At 51.4% G+C, this 15640-nt stretch overlaps 1 protein-coding gene across 7 annotated transcripts in view; it reads left to right on the forward strand.

Annotated features, from left to right (window-relative positions):
• Positions 1 to 8635: 8635 nt before the first annotated feature.
• ATP2B4 (ATPase plasma membrane Ca2+ transporting 4) overlaps positions 8636 to 15640 on the forward strand; it is a 98582-nt gene continuing 91577 nt past the window's right edge. For 5 of the 7 annotated variants that reach the window (XM_047840115.1, XM_047840109.1, XM_047840112.1 and 2 more), the window contains exon 1: positions 8636 to 9039. The gene's annotated coding sequence lies outside the window, so the exon portion shown is untranslated. Of the gene's footprint in view, positions 9040 to 9707; positions 9916 to 10282; positions 10314 to 15640 lie in introns of those variants that run through there. The other 2 variants (XM_047840110.1, XM_047840111.1) reach the window with 2 other exon arrangements.

Below are 15640 nucleotides of genomic sequence, written 5' to 3' on the forward strand. Positions count from 1 at the left end.
GACAGAGTGACTTCCCCGGAGCAGAGGGCGCCAACTTCTCCAGAGGGAAGGGTTCTCAGGACCCGTCCCTTCACATTTGGGTCTGCCCCTCCATTCCCCCCCCCCCCCCCCCCCCGCTCTCCTCTCTCCACCCCTTCCTACTTCCCAGGTTAAATACAGAAAATAATTATCCCCTTCCCTCCTCCTTCTTCCTCTGCTAAGAGCCTTTGCAGGGGGCGGGGACGGTTCTGCCATCCTCAGTTCCTGCCTTCTGGAAGCTGTTAAACTGAGAAGGACACACAGAGGAGCCAGACATTTAAAATCTCTCCTCCCTGCTCCTGCCTCTGGGTTGGGCCTGGATACCGCCCCCTCTCTTTGTCTTTTCTTTCTTTTCAAGTAGCACGGAGGGGGGAGGCAGAGGCAGAGTGAAGGGAGCTGGCCCCTGGCTTTGTGACTTACTGGTCATCAGGCCTTTCTGGGCGTCATTTCCCACGAAATCAGCGTAAGGACACCGGCCTCTTAGGGTGGCCAGAGTAAAAGGAGATAATGCAAGAGAAGTGGCTTACCCATTGTTTGGCACATAATAGAGATCAATAAATGGTAGTTGAATGAATGACTGAAAGGTAAGTGCCCAACTCAAGCACTTGCCCGGGCCCCAGTGGGAAGCCTCGGTTCTAGGAGTCTCGAACATGGGGGTGGAGGGGGCGGCTAAGGAGCTGCTTAAATAATGGGAGAGACTGAAAATGCTAGATGCCAGGGGAAAGGGCCCTCACCTGTGCCACAAAGCAAATTCCACTCTAGGTTTCTGTAAGGGCCCACCTCCCTCGGTCTTCGCTGGGTGAGAAGGTGAGGGAAGGGGAATTTCTGGAATCCAGAATCCAGTCTCAGCTTGAGAATAAACCAGAAGGGCTAGAATTCAATTCCTGGAATGGAGGCAGATGCCACTGATGTCTCTTCTTCCCCGCAGCCCCTCCCAGCAAGGCTGCTCCCACAGGTCTCCCCAACCCCCTCCCAGTCTATGGATCCTGCAGCCTGAGGAATCGGCCTGAGTTTCCGTAGGGTGAGAAAGCCCATCAGCTCAAAGTAGGGGAGAAGAGCCCTGGGCCAGCCACCAGAGGACCTCTGTTCTGTTCCTTCCAAATGAATTGTGTGATCCCTTGCCGGACACTAATTTGCTGTACATGGAAACAAATGAGAGACACAGATTTCGTTAGAAAGACAAATCACGAACCAAACTTGAGTTTCAAAAAAACCAACAAAAACCTGGTTACTGAGTTCAAGGCGAAATTAAAACCAAACCACTGCAGGGCGCCTGGGTGGCACAGTCAGTTAAGCGTCCGACTTCAGCTAGGTCACGATCTCGAGGTCCGTGAGTTCGAGCCCCGCGTCAGGCTCTGGGCTGATGGCTCAGAGCCTGGAGCCTGTTCCTGATTCTGTGTCTCCCTCTCTCTCTGCCCCTCCCCCGTTCATGCTCTGTCTCTCTCTGTCCCAAAAATAAATAAACGTTGAAAAGAAAAATTTTTTTTTAAAAAAACCAAACCACTGCAGCTTCCGAACCAACTGGACCAGAAGAGAACTGGAACCACATATCATCAAAGGCCCTGCATTCAAAAGATGCTCCTGGACCTCACCTCCGTGGACTCTGGCTTTCCCACATCGGATTCTGCAGTCGTTCATTTCCCAGGAGCATATGGTCCAACAGACAGGTTTTCCCTCCGCAAACACACTCCGACTGCCCAGCTCGAGTGCCTTCCCCGTCATCAACACTGCTCTGCCCGAGATCGCAGAGTAAAATGGAGCTCTTAGCACCCCCACCAAACCTCGTTATTGCCAGAATCAGAGCACGAAACCGTCAACACAACAAAACACCAAAACCCCAACCAACAGAAGTCGAGCCACAAAGACCTCTGTGGTGACAGAGATCTGCGATCCTCTGAGTCCAGCTCCTCTAAGCCAGCAAAGAAAGAGGGCTGTAATTTAATTCTGCATCACCCCCTTGCAGATTCAGACACCCCACTTTCTAATGAGCTCAGTAAAGGCTGTCCCATCCAGTCCTCTCCCCAGGAATTGCAGGAAGTGGGAAAAATGAAATTGCTGCTTGTCAAGAGTAGATGACCACCCACACCCAGCAAGGGGGTGAGCTGGGAGCCAGGCCTCCCGTGGAGGACCCAGCAAGGTTCCTGCAGTGGAAAAATGGGCCGGCTTGCTGCTGAGACAGCTGCTGAGATTTGCTCCTCTCTCATAAAAATACAGCCGGAACTGTCCATCCTTTGTCTCCCTCGGACCCTCCCAGCTGAAGTCACCATTCTGGAAGGGCAGAGTCCTCCCTATCTGGTTCTAGAAGCAACCCTCACCACAGACCTGAGAGTTAGCTGTTTGATTACAGTATGTTGGGAGATGAACCTTGGCTGTCTTCGTACCTAGCTGCAGCCTCCTTTTATCTCCTGTCCTCTTGGCCCAGGCCGATATTATGGCCTTCTGTCTTGATATATCTGCCTGGCCCTCTTACTCCCAGTCCCTGAAAGGGCACCTTTGTCCCCAAGCCTTTAGGCCCAACCTGGAGCTACATTAGTATCCCAAGCTCTGTCTTCCTGGATCCGGTTTCCTCCCCTTGCCCTGGGTTATGTATGACAAGGACTAAGGGCATGGGACAGATACTGCCTGCCTTCAGCTATCACCAGACTCCTCTGCAGGGGAGTGGGAAGAGAGACACTGAGAAGAATTTCAAAGTCCAGCCGGAGCCCCACCAACTGTAAGAAGCTATCCCCCAAAGGCTCCCAGCCCATCTTCAGCTTCTCCACTAGACTTTCTATGGATTTTTCACCTAGATCCAACTTTTAGACATGATCACACAGTGTTTTGTTGTTATCTATTTTATGTGTTTCCACAACTCGATCAGATGCTTCTAGAACACAGGGACAGTGTCATATAGAACTATGTTATATGAAACTGCCCAGAATTGCCCTGGGCACGGACCATCCCTGCCTGCCACCTAGGTTTCCAATCTACCTTCCACACTGTTGCCACAGCGAGCGGGCTCGATGCAGACCTGGAGAGGCCACTCAGGGCCCTCAGTAGTCCAGCCCCAGCCGGTCTCGCCAGCCTTCACTCCATTCTTCCTACCTCCGTACCCTGGCTCACGCCATTACCCTCATGGCTTCATCCCTCCCATCTGTCCAAAACAGATTACAGCTTAGTCTTCGAGATTCTTCAGGTACCTCCAAATACTGTCTCCTTTCTAGAGCCTTCTCACATTCCTGTCGGAAATAGTCACTCCCTGGAGTTTCCATGGAAGTGTGGTAGCCTCCCCCACCAACCCCATCCACAGTTGCCCTCCCCACGATCTCAGCTACCCACAATCAACCACACTCTGGAAGCAGATAATCCTTCTTCTGATGTACCCTAAGGTCAATAGCAGCCTGGACACCATGTCACGGGGCCTACGTCAATCATCTCACTTCATCTCATCACATAGACATTTTATCATCTCATATCAACACAAGAAGAGTAAATATAGTACATTAAGATATTTTGAGAAAGAGGGGCACCTGGGTGGTTCAGGTCGGTTAAGTGTCCGACTTCAGTTCAGGCCATGACCTCAGGGTTCATGAGTTGGAGCCCCACATCGGGCTCTGTGCTGACAGCTCGGAGCCTGGAGCCTGCTGAGGCCTTGTGTCTCCCTCTCTCGCTGCCCCTCCCCCACTGGTGCTCTGTCTCTCTCTCTCTCTCTCTCTCTCTCTCAAAAGTAAATAAACATAACAAATTTCTATTTTATTTTATTTTATTCATGTATTTCTTTTTAAAATATAATTTATTGTCAAGTTGGCTAACATATGGTGTATACAGTGTGCTCTTGGTTTTGGGGGTAGATTCCCATGGTTCATCGCTTACATACAATGCCCAGTCCTCATCCCAACAAAAAAAAATTTCTTTAAAGATATTTTGAGAGGGAGAGAGACCATGTTCATATCACTTTTATTACACTATATTGTTATAATTGTTCTGATTTGTTATCAGTTATTGCTGTTAATCTCTTACTGTGCCTAACATATAAATTAAACTTTATCATGGGTATATATGTAGGTACATATAGGAAAAAACAGAGTATACAGGGTTCAGTACTATCCACGATTTCAGGCATCCACTAAGGGTCTTGGAACATATCCCCCATGTATAAGGGGATCTACTGTATTTTCATACTTCACTTTTTATTTTTTATTTTTTTAGATATTTTTTTAAGTTTTTATTTATTTATTTTTGGGAGAGAGAGAGAGAGAGAAAGCATGAGCAGGGGAGGAGCAGGAAGAGAGGAGGACAGAGGATCTAAAGCAGGCTCTGTGTGGACAGCAGAGAACCCCTGACCTGAGCCGAAGGCAGATACTTAAACCGACTGAGCCACCCAGGGGCTCTCCCAACTTCACTTTTAATAAGTACTACCTAGCACATAGTAAGCACTCAACAAATATGTTTCAAAGAATATAACACCTTTTATTGTGGTTACTTATGCTATGAATATATCTTTTTCCTCCACTACACAATAAGCTTTATTATCTCTGTATTTCTTGTCTGGACCCAATAGATGTTGAAGCAATAGACATACTGAGTTGAATAGTACATATTCAGTAATGAATAGAATGAATAAATAAAATTCACTGAAATGAGTGTACCTAAATGGTAGATACCAGCTCAAAAGGTTTCTATATAACTTTCCTTCCGTTATATATATATTATATACATATATATGTATTATATATATGTGTATAATATATATTATACATGTATGTGTATATGTATATATTATGTATTATATTATAATATAATATATTATAATATTTTATATCTAATTTTTTTTTAACAGAGAGAGAGGGAGAGAGAGCATGTGTGCAAGTGCGGGAGGGGCAGAGAAGACAGAAAGGGAGAGAATCCTAAGCAGGTTCCACACCCAGCATAGAGCCACACTCGGGGCTTGATCTCACAGCCGTGAGATCATGACCTGAGCCGAAATCAAGAGTCAGACACTTAACCGACTGAGCCACCCCGGTGCCCCTACGTTACTTTCTATATTACTTAATACAAGGGACAAAAACCCAATTCAGTGTAGCTTATGCATGCATAAATGAGTCATGTAACTAACTCATTTGTAGGAACAGGGAGGGCACAGTAGGATATGAGATACAGTTGACTCAGATGCTGCCAGGCCTCTCTTCACCTTTCCTCTTGGCCTCTCTCCCCACGTAAGCTTTATTCTTTCCCACTGGCAACCTTCTTCCATGTGCAGGAAACATGGCCGCTGATAATTCCAGAGCCTCACTCCTCACGATGCACACTGCTGGAGGGAATCAAGACTTGTCCTCTCTGTGGTCTTAGGTTCAAGAACCTCAGGAAAGGATGTAGCTGGCTCAGTTTGGGTCAAGTAGTGGTGGGACCTCTAATAAAATGACAGTTCCCATGTTAACAGTGAGGAGAAAGAGCGTCTTAAAGAAGCGGGTCTGGGTGCGGGGAGGATGGTTGCTGTTCCAGACAGCAGATGCCTCCAGAAGGGAGAGATGCAGCTTGCATTCCAGGGAGGTGAGGGCAAACAGCAAGTGTGATTTGGGGACCTCAAGATGGAAGCTCGCAAGAGGCCAGAGGAGCATATTATGTTCAGCACCTAAGGGAGAGACAAGGTCGACTGCATTTTCTTCAAGTGAGAGGAGGAGTGGGGGCAGGGTCCACAGTGATGGCCTCCCTGCCACAACCGGCCGGCTCTGCGGACGCCATGGCCTAGCTGAGGAAAGCCAGGCTGGAACTAATGAAGCAGAGAACGTGTAAGGTCAAGAGGGCAGTGTGGATAAGAAGAAAAAGGGGCTATTCAGAGGCTAGGGCAGCTAGCCATACACAACAGCCCAATCAGGAACTTCTGGTGTTGGAGGCAGTGCCCTCCCTCTTGCCATGGTAGGGAGAAGGGGCGCAACTCCAGTGTCGTAGACCTCAAGCCTGCTGCTGGAAGAAACAAGGCACCGAGGCTTCTTGGTTTCCAGAAAATACAGGTTTCGGTGGCTGGCTCAGCTGTAGACACCAGGCTGCAGCTGCCCTAGAGCCACCTTGACCTACCCTCTCACATCCTTGTCTCCCGCCTACACAAGGGCTGGGGGGTTGGAATAGGGTGGAAGGTTCCTCTTCTCTTATCCCACAGCCCCCACCTGGGCAGGGGGAGCACTAGGCTCTGAGAGAAGGGAGGAACTACCTAAAAGCTACCATGGAAGCCATGTTCCCAGTCTGCCCATGAATCCCAGGCAGCCAGAGGTGGGACACACCTAAGATCCTCTTTGGTGGCACCTCCCCAACAGGGCCTGTCTCCCTGGGACCCAGGGAGTTTGAAGAAAGGATCTTGCCTTTCAAATACTAACTGGCTACGAACTGGCAGCATGTTCCAGCCCCCACTTGCCAGGCGGCCAAAGTAGACTTCTCCTTTAATGGGACCACACATCTGGCCTAAATTGTTACTCCCCCAAGACAAGTTTACTGAACAGTTAGGCAATGCTTCCACGCACAGCCACTGCAGAGAAGCTTAAAATATATTTTAATACATTTAAAGCACCATCCTGGAGACCGGCTTTCTCATGATAAAGATGCGACTGACCGACACTCATTGGGCTTTAAAATGTCAAGTTATTGCAATCCAGCAGGGAGCCTGACAAGGCATTAAATCTGAAGCTGTGTTCGGCTGATTCCTTTCCTCCCATTTCCCATGCCTTCCCCCCAAAATTGATCTGGGCTCCTGAAGCCGACATTTTGGTAGGACTTTCCGAACCGTAACAAGGTATGGTCTCTATCCCTGCTTCTTCCATGGAAATGCCCTGGGGAGTGGGGTGGGAGGGCCCAGAGAAGTTGGGAGGGGGGCAGGGAGTGAAAGAGGACACATCTCACCCTTGGTGTCCTCTAAGTGCCAAGGAGGGTGAAACTTGGAAAAGAAGTCCACGGATGGTTTCCATTAGAAGGTGACCCTAAAGTCCCCTCCACACCCCTGCAACGTTCCACCAGCTGGGCTGGAGAGGAGAGGCACGGGACAGGCAGGGGATTATCTTAGACCTGGTTCCCAAGATAGATGGTGATGGCATGGCGGCAGGCAGTCTCCCGCACCACATTCGGGAGCTCTAAGCGCTGAGCCCAGCGCAACAAGTCTAAAAATATGTCCTTCCTTTGATCTGTTTAACTTTCCCAAGGTCAGAAATAGGATGCAGATGGGTTACTGAGAAACAGTAGGATAGGAAAATAAAGAGGGGGGAGCGGGGGGAAGGACCCAAATGTTAGGAAATTGGGGAGGATGGTAAAGGCCAGGAGGAAAGTAAACCTAGGAGTGTAATTCACAAGTCGGTTTCTGCATGTGCAAACGGTTCTTCATCCTGGGGCAGGGAGGACAGGATGCAAAGCAGGACAGGTGCAGCCTGAGGGGCTGGTTAGGATCTAAGAGGCTTCTTCCCCAACCCCTGAAACTCTGGTAGGTCACCTTCTTCACTACACAGTGTACAACTCAAACCTGTGAAGTGTATGTCAACCCGCCCTCCACAAGCATATGAATACAAATGACGGGTGTGCTGAGGTAGGTGTGGGAATATATCAGTCAATACAGATGTGTTCTGTGAACCAGTTGATGGTGCATGTTTGTACTTGAAAGCCACAAGCAAAATCCAGGCGAGAGCTAGGGGTGGCACTCTTGCACAATGTTGGTGGGGGTGTGGCTGTGGAGGTGTGATTAACAGTTTCTAGGCTGTATATAAGTGTGTGTGGATGTCTGCGTGTGTGCAAATTAAACTGGAAATGTGTGTCGGAGCATGATCCAAGAGCGGGAAGGTCCGTGGGCTTTGAAGTCAGTCTGACTTGGCTTTGCATCCTGGCTCTGTCATTAATCAGGTGTGTAACTTTGGTCCAGCCACTGAGCCTCAATTTCCTCAACTCTGAAATGAGGACAATAAGTACCTTCCAAGATGGCCAGGAGTATTGGAAACAATGCCATGTGCTTTAGCCCACACATAGCAGGGCTGAAAAGAGGACAGCTGTTATCATGCACTGTGGATGGGCCTCTGGTCGGCACAGAGGCAAGAGAATATGACCCAGGATTGTGTGTGCGAAGTCTGGGTGAGGAGATGTGTGCTAAGATTTATGGGTAAGCAAAGCTGTGTACCTGTGTGCATCCAAGGCGATTCCTTCTCCTCCAGGGAGCCCCCTTTTCTGCAAGGGTTCGGAGCGGAGGGGGGGGGGCGGCAGCGGCACAATTTCCGCAGACACCTTGGGCTTCTGGGTTCTGGGTCTGAGTGAGTTAAGAGGTTGAGAGGCCCGGTAGGAGCTGCAGGAAGCCAACCGCCAGCAGAGGCTTCCTTTTTTCCCTCCACCCAGCAACGGTTGAATACCGCCACCCACATCCACTTCCCACCTCCAACCCCCCACCCTTACTTTCCTTCCCACAAGTGACATCAAGGGCGGGGTGGAAACCCCAGAGAGGATTTCTCCCCTCCATTTCGCCATTCCCCCTTAAGACAAACCAGGAAGCAGCTGCGGCTCCAAATCGGGCCACCTTAACAGTAGAGTAATGGTCTGGCCTCCAGCCAAGCCCCACCTCCGTTCCAGCTCTCGCTCCTCCCCCTTCTCCTCCCGCACTGCTCCGGGAGAGCTGGTGAGCCGGAGTCTGGCCCGAGTTGGCTGGAGCTGTTGCCATGACAAGCATTTTCTTAAGAAAGCTCTGCTGTTGAGACCGTCCAAAGCTGGGGGTTGAGGAGGGGAGCACGAACTTCCTGGGAAACGATCCCTCCGAAGAGAGCTAGGCCGGAGACACCCGTCCAGCTCCCCTGCACCCATTTTCTTCCAGGAACCTGAGAGGTCCTTCCCTTTGGGAGGGCTGAGGGAGGAGACCCAGCCCACTCCCCGGCCGTAGCTGGAAAGGCAAGAGAGCAAAGCCAGTATCTCTAGCGTGGTTGCCACACTGGGGAGACCGGTGGGTGGTCACCCCCACCCCACCCCGTCCATGGAAACCCGGAGGGAGAGTCCCGCTTGGAGAAGCCTGGATCTTTGCTAGAAAGAGAGGTAGGCTTGCAGAGAATGAATTGAGTCGCGATTTGCAAACTTTGTTTCTTTCTTTGCTCTCAATGGCTTCTAAAAACTCCCTGAATTTCCTCTTCCTAGCATGTTTCTTGCGACTGGGTTTGGAGAGTGTGTGTGTGTGTGTGTGTGTGTGCGCGCGCGCGCGCGCGCACACACACACAGATTTGTCAAATACTGTGTTTCCTAGATTCCGTTCTGAGAAACCATATAATCAAACAAGTGATTTCTTTCTCTTTTCCTAGTTTTTGTCATTCCTGGGCTGTGGGGGTAAGGAAATGGAGGGGCTGTCTTTTTCACACCCAAACTGAGCTTTTGGAAAAAGCATTTATTTTCCCCCATCCGTTCCTGCCCTCCCCCTCCCCCTTGGCTTGGGAATGAGACGCAGAATGGAAAACTGTTGCAAAAATATTTTCCGCGTCTGTTCCCTTTCTCCGAAGCCCCAAAGAGAGATGGAAAAAAAGAAAGAAAGAAAGAACCGAGTAAGAAATCTTCAGCAGGAAGGAGGGGCTGCCGTGGGGACCGGCCGAGGGGCTCACTGGGGGGTGGGCGGAGGTCCGAGAAGGAGGGGAATGGGGAAGGGGAGTGCACAAATTAAATTTCTTTAGCTTTGTAGAGAAACCTCAGCAGTTTCTCTGCCGCTTGCAAAACATCCTCAGACTTTCACGTCTATAATTAGCTGTGGAAAAAGCTGGGAGTTCCCTCGCCCCGCTGTTGTTGAGTGTGTGCCGAGCGTCAAGAACCAACTGTATGAGTGTCTCTGAGGGCACCGCCCCGCACATCTCGGGTCCCGGAGGAGAGGAAAGAGCAGGGGGTGAAGTTGGAAAGTTTGCAGATCCAAGGCCGGTGCCTGTGGGGCCGGTGAGCGTTGGGCGGCTGGGGGTTGGTCACCGGCGTCCTTGGGAGGGTCCCTGAGCGTCCTGGGCCACTGCGCCCTTGCAGAAGAGCTGGAAATGAAGGCTGGGCTGGTCGCTCCTGCTCTCCTGCAACCCGCTCGCTCCCTCGCATACTTGGCTGGCTCTTGGGGTGGAGGAGGCCGGCTGGCACCCTCCCCAAGGCGAGGCCCGCCTCACCACTCCCCCAGGTCTGCGAAGGACCCACCGCTCCTCTCCAGCAGCGGGGGCGGGAGGGGGGAACGCGGGAGTGGCCTGCGCATCCTGGGAGCGAGTGGGCACTCGGCTGGCCAGAGGCGCCTCCCCCGGGCATTCCTTCCGGACTTACAACAACTTGCAGACGCGGTGTCGGCGCCGGCTGGCCTGGTAGGGGGGATGTCAGATGGAGAAATCGCGGGCACGCAACTGACGCGGCGGGGGAGGGGAAGTGAATCCCAGGCTACAGCGCCATCTCCTCTGGGTGGGGTGTCTGGCAGGAGGCTGCAGATCCTCTCCCTCCTGGAGCTCCTCCTCAGAGATGCCCCTTCTCGACCTTCCTATACCGAGCCCCGCTTCAGCCCCCTCAGCGCCGGGCCCTCTTTCTCTGGAAGAAAGGGAAGAGAGGGTCATCCAAGGCAGGGACAGGCCGTGGAGAGGGGCCTAAGTGTCCGGACGGACTGGCTGGGAGAAGGTGGAGGAGGAGGAGGACAGGAGGCGGTGGTGGCTCCGATGGCTTAGTGAGCCTGGTTCCCTGTTGGCTAGGGGTGGTGGCATGGGGGGCGGGCTCCGGGAGCTGGGTCCTGGACCCCACAGATCAGTGGGGTCAGTCTGGGGTGGGGAGGGAGAGGAAGCACCTGCCCTCTTCCCCAGCTGGTTTGGTTGGAGGGGTGGTAAAGGTGGGAGCTTAGAAACTGGAAAGAAGGAAGCAAAGGACTCTTGGAGGAGAGCTTAAGTGGGGGCCCAGAAAAACAACAGGAATCAATTTTCATTTTGAGGCGTTGGATGATTGATCTGACTGCACCCCAGGGGCACCCTTGTCTTCTGATCCAGAAGGGAATGAGGCCTTCCCCAGGGGCCGAGGACCCAAGACAAGATCCATGCCCTTGTTCTGTAGGCAAGGGGGGGGGCGGAGGAGGGGAGTCCTTTTTTTTTTTTTCTCTTGCTGGGGAGCCCTATCCTCCCTGCCACCATCTTGCCGAGGTACAACCTCGAAATCACCAACGCCCCCCCGCGCGCGCGCCCTTCCATGGCGGGGGCCCATAATCCCACCCTCCCAGCAGTTGGCCTTCCTATTTTCAGTTTTCTGACTAGGGGCAGATTCTGGTGGGCTCGGGGAGGGCTTCTCGCTGAGGAGCAGGTCCCTATTTAGCGCACACCGAGGCGCCTGCCTACCCCTCCCCCCACCCGCTGTGGCCTTGAGTCGCGGGGCGGGGGCGGCGGGGGGCACCTTCTCTCCTTTCCCGCCTTGGCCGCACCAAACCCGCGGCCCCGGGGTCCGAAGCTGCCGGCGGCCCCGCCCCGTCGCGGCCCCTCCCGCAGCTCGGCCCCGCCCCCTCGGCTCCGCGCTCCTGCGAGTACTTTGCGCGGGAGGCGCTCCGAGCCGCCGCCGAGCTCAGGTTTGCTGCCTCCCGGCCTCCCCGAGCCTCCGTCCCCTCCCCGTCCGGCTGCCTCCTCCGCGTCCCTGGCCGGATTCAAGGGCAAGTCGACGGAGGCACAGGCTTAGCCCCGGGGCTCCCAGCACCTCGCGCGGTGCCTGGCACGTTCTAAGGTGCTTGGGCAATGTTTGGTGAAAGAAGGAAGTGACATTTGGGGAGATCCTGGGACCGATTGCCTAGCTTGCCCTGTGGGCTTCAGTTCCCCGCCGCACGATGGAAAGCCCGCACCCACTGTAATGGTGGGAGGGCGTGGCTGAGTCAGATTTGTCCGATTTCTGTGATCTTGGGTGTCTGAAGAGAAGTCAAAATGGGAACGCCCAGTTAGTTTGCCCGAGGTATGAGTGCTGGAAGACGGAAAGCGGTGAGGAGGAGGGCGTGGAGGTCCCTGAGCCATGATAACTGGAGAGCCTCACTCTTCCCCAGCATCGTTGGCTGGAGGGTCTTCAGAGGAAGAGGGGCGCTGGGGGCTGCTTGGCTCTGACGCAGCTGCCCCTTGTCGGCAACTCAACCCTCCACGGGAAACTGCCACCCTTTAGCTTCTCCCGGGAATCCTCATGGACCCTTTTTCTCTTTTTTGCCTGTGTTCTCTGTCTTGGACCCAGAACCCCAAGACATGGATAAGCCCTGCCCTTGTGGCGCCTTCCAGATCCAGGAAGCTTTGGAGGGAGGAAAGGAAGATGTTCGTTCTGGCTCCCCAGGACCTAAGAGTCGTGTTTGGCTTTGGTTGACCCAGGTGTTCGGTTTGACCTTGAAGAAAAATGCTCTACCCTGGGCCTCACTGCCTTCGTGGAGGAATCCTTCCAGCCCTTTGATGTCTTTCCCCCAGCCTAGCCCTCAGACAGTACTCTTCCCAGCCCGGTTCCCTGCGCCTCGGACTTGCGTTCGTTCCTATCATCCGCAAAGGGTACTCGGTCAGACGGGGTGATATGCTTTCCCCGCTCCTTTCCCCTTTCTGTAGAGTGGGTCATAGAAATGAAGCAGGGCCTCGGGCTGGAGTCCCCAAGGCTTGTGTGGAATGTTTGGTGCTTCCTCTTCCAACATCCCTTTGTCTCCTCTTTCCTCTTTCCCTTGTATGAGCCAGTCTTGTTCCACTGACTTATTTCCTCCGCACATATTAAAAGAGAAATGACAGGGACTTTTGAATTCTGCCTCCACCTGAAGCCAGTCCTCTGTGTGCAGCCCACAGGAATGTGGGTTGAAGAGGGAAACCAGGCAGGATCAAGTTAGGACCAGAGCCAAGGGCTCCCCAGGAGCAACACAGGAGGGGTTCGAACCAATTTGTGTTGGGGAGTGGCGGGTGGGATGGTGCAGAGGCCAAAGGAGAGAAAAGGGAGGTGAGGACTTAGGCGACCAAAGGCCAAGGATCCCTCCTTTCTTCTCCACTCTAGCGCCTCTCTGGCTGAAGTTTTCAGCCCCATCACTTCTCTGTGCTCTGGTTTCCCAAGTACAGAAATCTCTGGGACCGTTCACATATGGGGCACCTGGGTGGCTCAGTGAGTTAAACGTCCGACTTCCGCTCAAGTCATGATCTCACTGTTAGTGGGTTCGAGGCCCGCGTCCGGCTCTGGGTTGACAGCTCGGAGCCTGGAGCCTGCTTTGGATTCTGTGTCTCCCTCACTCTCCGCCCCTCCCCCACTCACATTCTCTCTCTCTCTCTCTCTCTCTCTCTCTCTCTCTCAAAAAATAAATAAACACACACACACACACACAAAAGAAATCTCTGGGACCGTTCAGAATGATGAACTGGAATGGAATCAGTGAGACCCCTTTGCTCTTGCCTTTCTGCCAGGTCACTAGGACCAGAGGATCTTGAGGCAGTGTGTTTACTGGTGGGACCAAGGACTCTCAGACTCCGGGAAACTCTCAGCTCAGAACACCTCTAGCAAGATCCACCTAGGTTGCAAAATCAGTGCTCCAAGTGCAAACCGGTACAACTCCTACAGAGGGCAAGCTAGCACTATCTAACAAAACAACATATGCATTTACCCAGCCATCCTACTTCTAGGAATTTATCCAGAAAGTGCACATTCACAGATACAAAAAGACATATGCACAAGGTGATTCTTTAAGGCATATTTGCAACAGGAAAGGAAACCACTGGAAACCACCCAGTGCCCATCTTTAACAGACTGGCTGAATGAACAGGAGTACGGCCACACAGTGGAGTACTATGCAGCCAAAAAAAAAGAGTAGGAGCCCTGTGAACTTACATGCTGTGATTTCTAGGATATATATTTTTTTAAATATTTACTTACTTACTTATTTTAAGAGAGAGAGGCAGAGAGAATCCCAAGCAGGCCCCACGCTGTCAGCACAGAACCTGACACAGGGCTTGAGCCCACAACCGCGAGATCATGACCTGAGTGGAAATCAGGAGTCGGACACTTAACTGACTGAGCCGCTCAGGCATCCCTGTAGGATATGTTGTTAAATGCAAAATGCAAGATGCAAAAGAGTGCGTGTATAGAGCATGGCACTTTTGTTGAGAAAACAGGAGAAATCAGAATACTTTTTGCAAACACACACACACACACACACACACACACACACACACACAGGATAAACCAGAAATTAATATAAATGGTTCCCTGTAGGGTGAATAGGAACAGGATAGATAAGATAGAGATGGTAATGAAACTTTACTAATGCTACTATTTTAGACAGTTTTGACTTCTGAACCAGGTAAATAGTTTACCTGGTTACATAGATCCAAAAGAAAGAAAAAAGCAAACCCTAAAGCCAACCACAACAGAAACAATGAACCTGAGTATCAATTTGATTCCTCTACAAAGAAAATAATTAATTCGAGTAATCTTTTTGTTTAATGCCTTGACTCTTAGTGGAATGTATATTCTCAGGATAGAAAGCACTACCAAAAAAAAATCTTGACCTTTACTCTCTAATTGTGTTATTGGTCATGGTGTTGGCATCATAAATTGGAAACGATTTTTTGTTTGTTGTAGGATAGATCAGATGAGTATATTGACATCTCTGGAAGTCAGGGTTTTGATCTGGAAGAAGAGAGTCAAAAATACGGAATGGGGGAAGGTGAGGCAGAACCCTGTGATTTTTTTATGTATCTCCTAGGTCTGTTCACTGGAAGGGTCTAGAAGTACTGCTACCCGGTAGCACAGAAGACACCTCACGCCCAGATGTTTATTTCTAAATACCACTTGCCCCTAAGAGGAAGCAGTGCTCCATGGAGAAATGGCTGATTCTAAATCTGGGACTGAGAAAGTACACCTGAATCGTGTTATGCCAGAAAGCTAGCATGTGCTCATGGCCAAAAGACTCAGGAGTTGGCTTCAGGGGGCTCCCACAGGGCAATTTTGGGACACACTGAACGTTGAAAAGAATAACAGTAATAGATTATAAGACGCTGAATAAAAGATGTCCATTCTGACAGCGAAAGTGGAGCAGGGAGGGAACACTCTTCACACAGGGATGCCAGCTAATGAAAGGTGGAGGCAATAACTTTAAATGTACTAGTTTGCAGCCCCTCCTATAGTCACTGGTTCAGGCTGGGCTTGCTAATGAATGACACAAATCATTAGATGAAAGGTTGATCTCAATGTATCACCTGGTGGATTACTTACTCCTTGCAAAAAGAAAAACCTGTCTTTGCAACAGGGACATCCGGCACTGACCGTCTTACCCAAGTGACCAAACATCAGCAGTAGTGGGACCACCTGGCGTGAGTTCTTCCTGATGTGCTCTACGTGCAGCCACATCAGCTATAGTCTCGCCAAACATGTGTCTCTGGAGCCTAATGACGAGGAGACCAAAGCCAAATCTAGAATGTGAGCGATTCCACAGGACAACTGATTGAGACTTCAAAAAAGTGAAGGTCATTAAAAGAAGCCCTGAAGTGATATGCTTGGGGAGAAGGGCAGGAAGAGAGAAACCAGTCTAGATGTAAAGAAGCTAAAGAAACATCATAGCCAGGGGCGCCTGGGGGGCTCAGTCGGTTAAGCGTCTGACTTCGGCTCAGGTCACGGTCTCGCGTTTCCTAGGTTCGGGCCCTCGCGTCGGGCTCTGTGCCGACAGCTCGGAGCCTGG

This window comes from Prionailurus viverrinus, chromosome F1 (assembly GCF_022837055.1).
Source record: "Prionailurus viverrinus isolate Anna chromosome F1, UM_Priviv_1.0, whole genome shotgun sequence".
Taxonomy (NCBI): domain Eukaryota; kingdom Metazoa; phylum Chordata; class Mammalia; order Carnivora; family Felidae; genus Prionailurus; species Prionailurus viverrinus.